We start from the raw sequence: 11,337 nt of genomic DNA, 5'->3' as shown, positions 1-11,337 counted from the left end.
AAATCCCACAAAAACCACAACAAAATGCTTTTAAGGAAAAACCCTGTGGGCTTTGGTTGGTACTCTTTGCAATATTGCAAGAAGCCCAAAATAAACCCAATCTGACCTTATCACTGGGCAGACAAGGTCCAGGCAGGGGGAGGGAGAGCGATCATTCTTTATTCCAACGGGTCATTTTAAGAAGAAAAAAAAAAGGAGCTCAGAAATACGTCTGGTATGTCCGGATTGTTCCATATTTGATAAATAATTTCTGACGGTCTGGAGACTATAAGCAGCACAGGCACAACCCCTGACCCCTGAGCTTCACCAGCACAGCGTGTGTGTATGTATTGTGTGTGTTTGTGTGTGTGTATTTACGCCCGTTGAACCCATTGTCTCCCAGTCTGTTATCATTATGCAGCAGTTTCCTCCGGCTGGGGCGAGGGAGAGTGAGAGAGAGAGACCGAGAAATGGGGATACACTCAATCACCAGATGCTCAACAATGAAGAGTCTGTGAAGTTGACAAGCTCATCCCTCCCGAGGCCAAATCCAACGACTTTCAACTGACCATTTTTTATGCTCTCTTTCATGTCTGGCATTTCCCTCTTCTCTACGTTTTTACACACACGCACTTATGTAGACTCCCACCCTGCTTATCTACCAAGCTGGTGCCCCAGACACAACTACACAACACAAACAAACAGCTGACGTCATGGGCACACTTACACACACACGCGCGTGCACACAAGCTTCCCCTTTTCTGGCCTGAAGTCACTCTGCTGGAATGTGATCAAAAATAGAGTGAGAGCGAAATGTGTGTACGTAGGGGGCGTTTGTTTTCGAGACCACGATTGGGACAGTGGGGGGTGGGGGGGCTAAACGGGACCTGGAGAAGGAGGGAAGATGGGGGGCCACAGGGGGGAGGGAAGGGGGGGGTATAAGAGAGAGTGAGTGAAATCTTCAGACAGTCATGGGGGCACACCTATAGACGGTGACACACACTGCCCACACTCACAGACGTACACAAACACGCTGTCTGAGTCACCGCCTGCGATCACTTATCAAGGCCAACAGGCTGCACATAGTAAATCCAGCAGTCACACATGTGTGTACACACTGTACTGCAGGTGTGTGTACACTGTAAAAGATTAACATTATGCAATGCTGATTATGTACACATGGACAACTTTTATTTACACATGGAAAACTTTTATTTACTCTTGGTAACTGTTATTTATGTATGACAAATCTGACCCGAGCCAAATAGGGAAATATGGAAAGCCCAGTTGCCTAGAGGTTAATACTTGTGCCTCTAACAGATGTCTGCTTTTTGCACTGCTTGCTGTTTGTTAAGGCTTCTGTGAAATGTTTTAGCTCGCTATGAAAAAAGAATAAAATTAAAGGGATAGTTAAAGGGATTTCCGAGTCCAGTGGTCGGAGTTCTGGTTTGGAATGTAGAATAAGTAGTTCGGGCGAGATGCCAGGGTCATGAAACCAAAAAGTTTTACCCTACAAAAAGAACACGCAAGCAATGGTGATCCATTTCCAACACAAAATCATCATCCTAGGATTTCATATACTGCGCCTTTTTTTTGGTATTATTTTCTCTCTTGAAAAATCCAGTATCACTACGCCTGCGGCAGGCCGGTTGATTCGTTTGACACTTAAAAGACAGCAGGAAGATTTTTCTTCTTACAGTACAGGGTCAGAAAATAGGTAAGTGGTACTGCTTTCTCCAAAGGGGTCACGAAGGTCAACACAAACTGAATGCTCCTCACAGTAGATTTAATTAAACTGTAAAAAGTTTTCAAAAGTATTTAAATTCTAGCTTGTGACACTGTAAAACTTGGAAAACTCCAAGTGGGGTGAGTAGTTATGCAAGCTACAGTAGTATAAAAGTTGGAGATATCTCTCAACTCTGAACCTATAGCTAGATTGAGGAGTAAAGTGGGGCATAATACGCCTTCTAAGCAGCAGTATTGATACAACAGCTTAAAACATTTGCTGCAGTGTCACAGCAAAGTAGTTAAATTAGATTGGACAGGGTGCAGTGGATATACAATGTGTACCGTGTCGTATGAGTCAAGCTCTCTGTCTGCCTGATCTGGCGCGCAGGCTTCGCTTCATTTATTCTAGGTCACATTCACTAAATATTTTATGGTGCGAGTCTGGTGAGAAGCTTAAATTTAGATGGTTAAATCTGGGATGGGGTCCAGATATCTATGGTTACCACCTGACGTAACCAGCCGCAGACAAAATACCCCCATCAGCGACCGTGAGCCCTACTGATGTATTCTTGTGCAAGAACAAGAACCTGTAACTGGTATAATGAAGATTCCTGAACGTGAATGCCTTTGAAGCAATTCTTTTAATGTTTGGGCTCTTCTTGACTTTTGAAATATGAAGACAGCCCTGCCACCAACACAACGACAATGGCGTACTCAGGCTGTTTGAGGGGCAGGGGCAAAAAACATAAAATAAAAAGGGCACCCTCGCACAGACAGTTGTAATGAAATAAGGTAGAATCATGCTGCCACACAAGTGTTTTTTAAAAGCGTATATATAAAAATAAACAACAACAACAGGGGCATTTTCAGCAGTAATGGCATCCCATTATTGCACATTGTCTCACGTAGGAGTGTGTGGAGGCCAACTAATTTTCTAACACGTATCATTTATCCACTTGAAGGGCACTTGAGAGGGCACTATATCATTTTATTATCTAACACAGGGGCCTCCATGAGGGCACTTTCGCAGCATTTTTTCAAACATGGGGGCACTTGAGGGGGTGATCGACCCCAGGCTGAGGCCTCCCTGAGTACACCACTGCACCTCGACCTCTGGCTACGTCTGCAAACTGGTGAACAAAATAAAAATTTCCCCTTTGATGTGTCATTATGAGATGAAGGCAAGAGGCTTGAAACTTGACAGTGTTTACAAGAAAAGTAAATCTAGGAAAACAGAAATGAAAACAATAAAAATATATATTAGAGGGTTTTTTTTATATTAACTATCCCATGACTTGCAAAAATTACCCCATGATGACCAGAGCGTCAGTGGGGTTTCCCTAATGGAATAAATAAAGAAACGTTCTATGAATTGTTGATGAAGTTTCCATGTCAGCAGCTGCTTTTGTTTTTGCACTTGTTTTTTTCCTATTGAACACCGGAGTGACCAGTCTTTTATGAGAAAAGTGAGGGGCATTTCCACCCTCAAATCTGTTTTCCTGCAGGAAGATGACACAGTATGACCTTTGTATTTTTTGGAATGTGCATAAACAGGATGGATTTTCCTCCCAAAGCAGCTAATGATAATTTTCAGCGACACAGTTTTCTTAAAGGAACAGCTCCACTGAATAACTTTGAAAAAATAAACACATTCTCACTTTCCCCTAATGAGTGTTTACCCTGCTGTGAACTGCTTTCATTGGGCCTTCCTTCTCCTGAGGAAGTAGCCCTTTTCATGTTGTGTAATGGGGACAATGTTCGGGAAAAGGATGTTGCTGTTCTTCTTTCAGTATAATCATTAAAGGATTGCGCAGCAAAAACTAACTTTGACTTATTTTTAAATCTTTATAATTCACTCTGATACCTGTGGAGTAGCTTAGCATCATTTACAGTTAAACAAATTCATCATGTTTCTCACACAGGTGCTCTGTGCAGGCCTTCATACAGCCTCTGCCTGAAACAACTCAGTCAGCTCTGTCCCTTTAAGAAACCCCGCCCCTACAAGCCTGCTTTCTTCTGATTGGCCAGCTCTCCGAAGGCTGCTGAGGCTGCACTTTGTGATGTCACAAAGTGCAGCATGTAGAAAACACAGTGTGAAACCTGGCGTTCACAGCAGCCCGCAGACTGAGCTGAGAAGCCTGGGAATTACTCCAACATACTTTTACCTATAGATTTGAAACTTCACCCACGTTTAGTCTGGACATCCAACATTGTGACATTATATATATGTCTTAAAACGCGGAACAGCATAATACCCCCTCTTTAAAGCTCCAAATCTGGAATACATTTTAACACCATCACTGAAAAAGAAGTCCACAGCGTCTACATGAAATGCAAAGAAAAAAGGATGCAATGCAATATGGGTCATGAGCTGAAAACCATGACATCACTGCCAGCAGCATGGCACACATATTAATCTCCTGACACACACTGTGTTGCCCTTGTGGTCAAGCTTAAGCTACTCTGAGACCAGTGTGACAGCAGCGTACAACACGGTTAATCCATTCCCAGCGTAACAGGAGTATGACCTCACTGTAGTGATGTCATCAAGATGAGTCAGAGATGTCTGAGAGAGTGAGGGTTGGGAGGATTACAATGACAGGCATACACCTGGGGCATGTCGCAATAACACATCCATACAGGGTTTAGACTTGTTTTGGTTAAGCTGCACTGATCAACATGTCTATATTAATGATTAACTAAATGGCTGCATGTATTTGAAAGGTTCTGACCAGAGAGATTAACATGCAACTCCTCAGTGACCCTCATAGAATTTCAGCATCGTCTAATCAATTTGGATTTACTGTCGCAACTTTGCTGCTCTGATTCATTCTTACTGCTCGGCTCAACCACATCTCCAGCAGCTGCTCGTAATTATTTTTGACTTGAGAAACTTACAGCAGTGGTAGTTGGTAACAATAAGAAGCAACAGGAAACTAAAGATGTGCATATTTCTCTCAGGAGTTCTTGAGCTAAAAGAAAAGAACTTAAACGCCCTTTGAGAAGTTTTAAACTGGTTACGAAACAGACTTGATTTATTACCGATGTCATGCAGTTTATGAGCGACGAAAGCAAACCAGACTATCAGCTAGAAGATTACTATATTAGTTTATTTTTAATGCTCGTCATTGGGCCAGCGGTTTGGGTTCTGACAAAGTGATTTACAGCTTGTAGACCACAAGAGCCTGTTTGTTGTGATTCACTTGCAAAGTTTTATAGTTAGAAGTAAGTTAGACCTTTAAAAGGAGGAAGGACAAGATTTTAGGTGAGAGAAAACTACACACACGTGCACAGGTCAGGATCATAGACTGTATAAAAAGATGGACAATATGACATCTCCCTAAAAGTGAAGCCAAAACATCTCTATCGCCCCCTGCTGACTGGCTGCAGTATAGGTTATAAAGCCCGCCTCCTCAATGTTAACAGATGGGGAGTCAAATTATAAAATCAAAATACACGCAAGATATATTTTTCTCAAACATGGGTTCTGTCATTATAGCTAGTTCTTATAATGCTGATTTACATCCAAGTGTTCATTTTCCTGACAAGTTTATTTTCAATTAGTTATTTGATGCTGTAAAAAGGATGATTGACAGCTCTGTTGACAAATACGGCTCCTGCAGCCGACCTGTTCCGGATTAGCAGACCAGACGAGGATCGATGATAGGGGACTTAACTAAAACAATCAGTACAGTCATAGAAGTTTCCATACCTGTGAACGTCCGCTTCAGACCAACACTGAGAAGCTGTTCTGCTGTTAAACACGCCGGCGTGCGGGAGCTTTGCTGGGTTTTTTTGGTAAGTTAAGTGTGTGTTTTGGTTAGCAGAAGTGGCTACGGCAGCTCCACCTGCCGAACTCTGGCAGCGCCTTTCACAGGGCTATTTTGGCATTCATTTCCTACAATGAGAGCAGATGGATACACGGCGTAAAAGTGGAACTGTTTGTTAAAGCCTTTGACATAACACCTTTAAAAATCAATTTCAACGTTGTAGTAAAAGCCTATTTGCGTTGTCTTCAAATGACTTTTTGGTCATGCAATTGCAAAAACACCTGTTTGTATGTGTGTATGTGTGTGTGTGTGTGCGCATGTTTTACAAAAATACACTAGGCAACGAGACAAACAGAGAATGACATAAACTATCAGTCATTATACAGATAAAGTGATTTTATGTTTCCGTCAGTGTATGACACAGATTGAAAGGAAAAAACAGAAATGAGACCGTGCATACGTGTGTGTGTGTGTGTGTGTGTGGGTGTTACAGGGGCCAGTAAGTCTTGTCACATATTGTCACTTATTAACTAAAACCTCCCTGAAGTCTCGCCGGCGGGGAATTCTTGAATTCTTGTTGTGTGACATCACAGGTAGTGGACAGACAGACACAGAGAGAGGTAGAGAAGGAGAAGAGAGAGAGAGAGAGAGAGAGAGAGAGAGAGAGAGGGAGAGAGGGAGAGAGAGAGAGAGAGAGAGAGAGAGAGGGAGAGAGGGAGTTTCAGGCAGCCAGCGGAAAGACTCCTTAAAAGGAGACCTGTGTTGTTTTTCGTTTCGGTCAAACATCATCTCCTCCACTTCCTCAGATTGTCCTGAGGATGAGTAGGCCGGTAGGTGAGTGCCGGTCACCTCAGTGTTATTACAAATTCAGCGACTGTGAGAAGAATTAGCCTCAAGTACCCTTTTTTTTAAACTATGTGAGGGGGTGTCCAAGTCTGACTTCTTTCACATGCTAACACCTGCATTTATCCTGCAGCTACACTTTCAAGAAGAGTGCGGCTTAACGATTAAATTAATTACAGCCTTAATGTCAATATAAATTATCATTTTACAACTGCTGAGGTTTATTTGGCAACCGTATCTCACAGTCACTTTATATGGTAAGAGTAATCTAAACTCCTACTCCGACAAAAAAGACAGTTACAGTTGTATTATGGTTTCAGTAGATTGGATCCTTGTTCTTAATATTTTTAATTTAATCATTTGTTCTTGTCGCTGTTGGAAAGCTTATCAATGTATCGTGGTTATCATCAACACAGTTCATGGAGTAATGCACCGACAGAGGCGTGATGTATAGTTTAAAGACTGCAGGATTTCTCAGCTGCGAGAGTGAGACTGTGGTTTACTTGTATGAATGTAATGTAAACAAAGTTTTGGCATCACATGAATTCCTGTTTCATTCATGTAAATAAGTGTCTGTTAAGTCAGTCACCGAATGAGTTAACACAATGGTGTTTTTGGCTCATATGAAAAGACATAAATAATCTGTTTGACATATTGTTCCTCTGTACCACATGCCTCTTTTTAATATGAACCAGTGAGCATCAGGGCTGTACTGCAGTTTAAAGAGGGGGTATTATGCTGTTTCACATTCTAAGACATATACTGTATATAATGTCACAATGTCGGACGTCCTGATTTAGCGTGGGTGAAGTTTCAAATCTGTAGGTAAAAGTATGTTGGAGTAATTCCCGGCTGCTGTGAACGCCAGATTTCACACAGTTCTTTTCTGCACACTGCACTTAGTGACGTCATAAAGTGCAGCTTCACCAGGCTTTGGAGAGCTGACCAATCAGAAGAATGTAGGCTTGTAGGGGCAGGGTTTCTTAAAGGGACAGCGCTGACTGAGTCGTTTCAGGCAGAGGCTGTATGAGGGCCTGCACAGAGCACCAGTGTGAGAAAAATTAGTTCTCTGAACTGTAAATGATGCTAAGCTACTTCACAGGTATCATAGAGTGAAATATGAAGCTTGAAATTAGTGTAATACCCCCCCTTTAATTTCTGTTCATGCAACACCTGATCATGCTGTAAATAACAGCAAATTGAATTTGTATTAATCCGTGGCTGAAAATAGTCCTTAACAAGTTTAATTTTTTAATAATGGTGGTTAAAAAATACTCTGCGTACAAATGGGGTCTCAGAGTCAAAAACAGGATATGTAACTTTTCTGCCTTAAATTGAATTGAAAACCCAGAGAATCCCATCTAAAGTAACAGTACATTTTACATGGTTGCCTGTCTTCCAGGGAAACACGGGAAACACAAGATATTGCCTCATGTAGTGAGAAAGGGACTCCGCAAACTGTTCACATTTTCAGTGCAGCTAATTAGAGTGAAATGACATGACACAAATAAAAATTAGTAAATATAATGTGAATAAAACGTTAATAAGCAGTCTAATAACTAGTCTGTTAACATGATTTTCCGCTTGTGTCATGTCAGATAGATTTTCGTAAGCATTTGTGGTTGTTTGATTTACTTCAAGACATCATCAAACTACATATTTTATTACTGGTTTGACTGAGAGACCCAAAGTAGCAGAAATTACACTGTGTGTTGAGAGGTAGACTAATGCTCTATTGGTTTTGTTCTTCTCAAGCTATTTGTTGACAATAACTAAATAACAGAGTATTACCAGACGTATCACTTAGATGGAGCCCTAACAGGAAAAACATTGGACTCTATTCGTCTATTTATTGGGCTGTTAGGATTTAAATAACAAATAGAAGAGTAGGACAGACAGCCTAAGCACACACGTGAGTGAGAGTCACTGTAAACACTGAAGATGAAAGCAACAGACTGTAATCATCTTATCTGTGGAACTCCGTGAATCACTGCAGATAATGACATGCTGTGAACAGGCATCATAATAAGACTGTTTCGTCTATAAATAGTAACAGGGCTGTACAGTGTGTAACGATGGATACAGCCACATCAATAGACGTACACACAGACGGTGATTTAGACGTAAAGGGGAACAGTGGGTTGTAAAAATGTGAGTTTAGACAATACTGAGGGAAAACGTGACATGATACGTCTGATGTTTGCAGGTATGAGTGTGTTTATTACAATAGAGCAGACTAGCTGACTAATGGAAAAAAAATTCTCCCCTTTTCTTTTTAACTCATTACCACAATAACCTGAGGCAGCAGATACATTCATTCCTACTGTGCCTGGTAAAACCACAGTCTTCTTGTGCCACTGGGCAGCTGCAGGATTTGATTGTCAGGCTTAGTCAAACTGGTGGACTCACAGAGCTGATGAGACGTAAGGCAAGTTCAGGGTCTTTATTCGGTCCGAGGTCAAAAACACAGGTAATCAAAGATAGTAACAGGCAACTGGATCAAAAATGGCAGGCATAAGGCTGGTCAAAAAGGCGAAATAGGTCATACACAAAACACTGGAACACAAGGAAGGAATGCTGGAAAATCTCACTAGCAAGCTCGACAATCTGGCACAGGGGAACAGACACGAGGGGTTTAAATAGGGAGAGACACAGACGCTAACAAGACGCAGGCGAAACACATAAAGGCAGGGGCAGGTAATCAGAAGAGGGAACGTGACAGGACAGAACAGAACGGACAAGGGACTTTCAAAATAAAACAGGAAACACAAAAACTGACGTGAACTTAACAACACAAGACATGACATTGATGCCTTGCTTAATGGCTTGAGTCTTCGAACAAGTCGTGGATACTCGTCCTTTACCTTTCCACTCCACCTTTTTAAGCTTCCAGGGGATTTGAACCGTCAACCTTTACGTCCTGCAGCATGTCTGCTCTCAAGCCATCAGCTTCTTTGTGCGTGCACTTGAAGTATTTTCAACGATGAACGCACATGTGCAAGTGTGTGCATGCATTAATAAGGCTGGGTGTGTTTCTGAGCAGCGGTGCACAGGTATGATGCTGCACACGTTTGCAGAACAGTGCATCCCCCACCTGGGTGCTGCAGACACCACAAACCTTCACCCCTCACCTCCCCACCGCGCCAAAGGGAGTCTCCCTGTGAGCTCATGTCTGGAGCCGTGCCCTCCTCCTCTCTGAAAGCGGAAAATACAGCAGCATTGTTTTTATCAATATGAAAGCAGCATCTCCTTAGTTCAATAATATTACCCTTTGCTGTCCTTGAACACCATTCAGATCTTGCAGTTTGGTCCCTTTAGCTGCTCGAGAGTCTTGGTAAGTATTGTGCTTTTGCCATACTTGTTCCTTGGCTACAGAACATCTTTCTACATAGCATCAGGTCAGCTACAAAGCAGTTTCATGCACCCTTTTGTTAATTCTTTATCCTTCATTCAGTTCAGCTGTCTCCATGTGATCTGGTGTTTACATGCACCAACTTGACACCCAGTCTAGACACCCCTAGACCGGCGACTGAACCAGGTTGTGTGTATTAAACTGCAGAGTTGGCCGGTGACCGTGACAGAATGTATTTATGTCTCCTGTCTTTTGTCTATTATGATGTGTATTGCTTGTGTGTGCTAATGTTGCAAACCAAATTGGGGACAATAAAGATTTTCCAATCCAAACCAAACCTGTGCCTTGTTAGCTCTTCCACCTGTGCCTCCTAAACGCCACTACCTGTGCGTACCTACATAAGCCTGCCTAAGCCCTTATCCCCTGTTTGTCTCAGTTATCAAGAACACCCCTCCAAACCCCATTCCTCTCCTCTCTCAATACAGCAACCACTGGAAGATGCTGAACAAGTAAGCAAGTCCCCACCATGAGTCTCGACCCCTGTGTTCCTGACGGCTCCAACAGCCTCGACTCCATTCCACTCTCTTTATCCCACCCTACCTCGACTCTCTAGCATACTCCAAATAAACTTTTTTTTTTATACCTTACAATGCCGTGGTCTTGTCAGTGAGGTCTGTTGAGGTCTTATTTTTTGGAGAGTCACAGTTAAGGAAGGCTGTGCTAAGTTGCATTAAATTCTCCTTTCTGTATTGTTGTTATATGAGCTCATTGGGCTACTGACATTTTACATTGTCCAACATATTTAGGGGCCTGCTGACCCACAGGGACAGTGCTTGAAAGTCTAAAAGTTAGTTTAATGCAGGGAAACACAAATTTTTCTTTGCAAGAGCTTTGTGCAACAGACTGGCCTTTGTATGAGAAGAATAATCCCCTCCACCAGTTGCTGTCATTAATAACCTCTTCATTGTTCCATTATTCCTGCACAACATCAGGGGGTTAAAGTCTTACCTAAATTAATCTCATATCTCCTAAATGGCTAAAATTTGTTGTCCATGCAGGGAGAATCTAATACCTTAATTCTTTCCTGTTGATTTAAGACGATTTCTGTGTTTGTGCATGGCTGTATTTGTGTGGAAACTTGGGGTCAGGATGTCTAATGGAGGGCTGAACTCCAGAAGCAGGATCCACCCAGAGAGACTCACGCAAGCCTATCAATGGAGCCATTGATACATGAAAGACCACGATGGATGGAGGGAGTGTGTGAGGGAGCGCAGGAGTCTGAGTGTGTGAGAGTGAGTGTGTGTCTGAGAGTGTGAGAGGAAGAGATTTACGAGAGCAAATCCACCAGATGTAGAGTGTGAAGCAAGCGTCAGACATTCATGTTTGCCCGGGTCACGACCTCAGAGCGAGTTTGATTTTTCCATGACCTGCAGACATTAGACGCATGTTTCCCTGCTGCCAAAACCATCGAGCTGTGTTTCTCTGACTTGACCCCACTTCTCACTTTCATCCTATAAGTAATGGCACACAGTTCTTATTCAAGTTACAGTAGACTTTTAGGTTCTTCGTGTATCCATTTGCAAGGACTGATATGACAGTAAAACCCATGGAAACGGCTTGTTGTGTTTTATAATTTATCGTCACACACCTGAGGCTGCAAGGCGA

The sequence above is a fragment of the Semicossyphus pulcher genome, unplaced genomic scaffold (genome assembly GCF_022749685.1).
Source record: "Semicossyphus pulcher isolate SPU_LCO1_2020_fin unplaced genomic scaffold, fSemPul1.0.p SCAF_17, whole genome shotgun sequence".
Taxonomy (NCBI): domain Eukaryota; kingdom Metazoa; phylum Chordata; class Actinopteri; order Labriformes; family Labridae; genus Semicossyphus; species Semicossyphus pulcher.
This window is presented reverse-complemented; position numbering follows the sequence as displayed.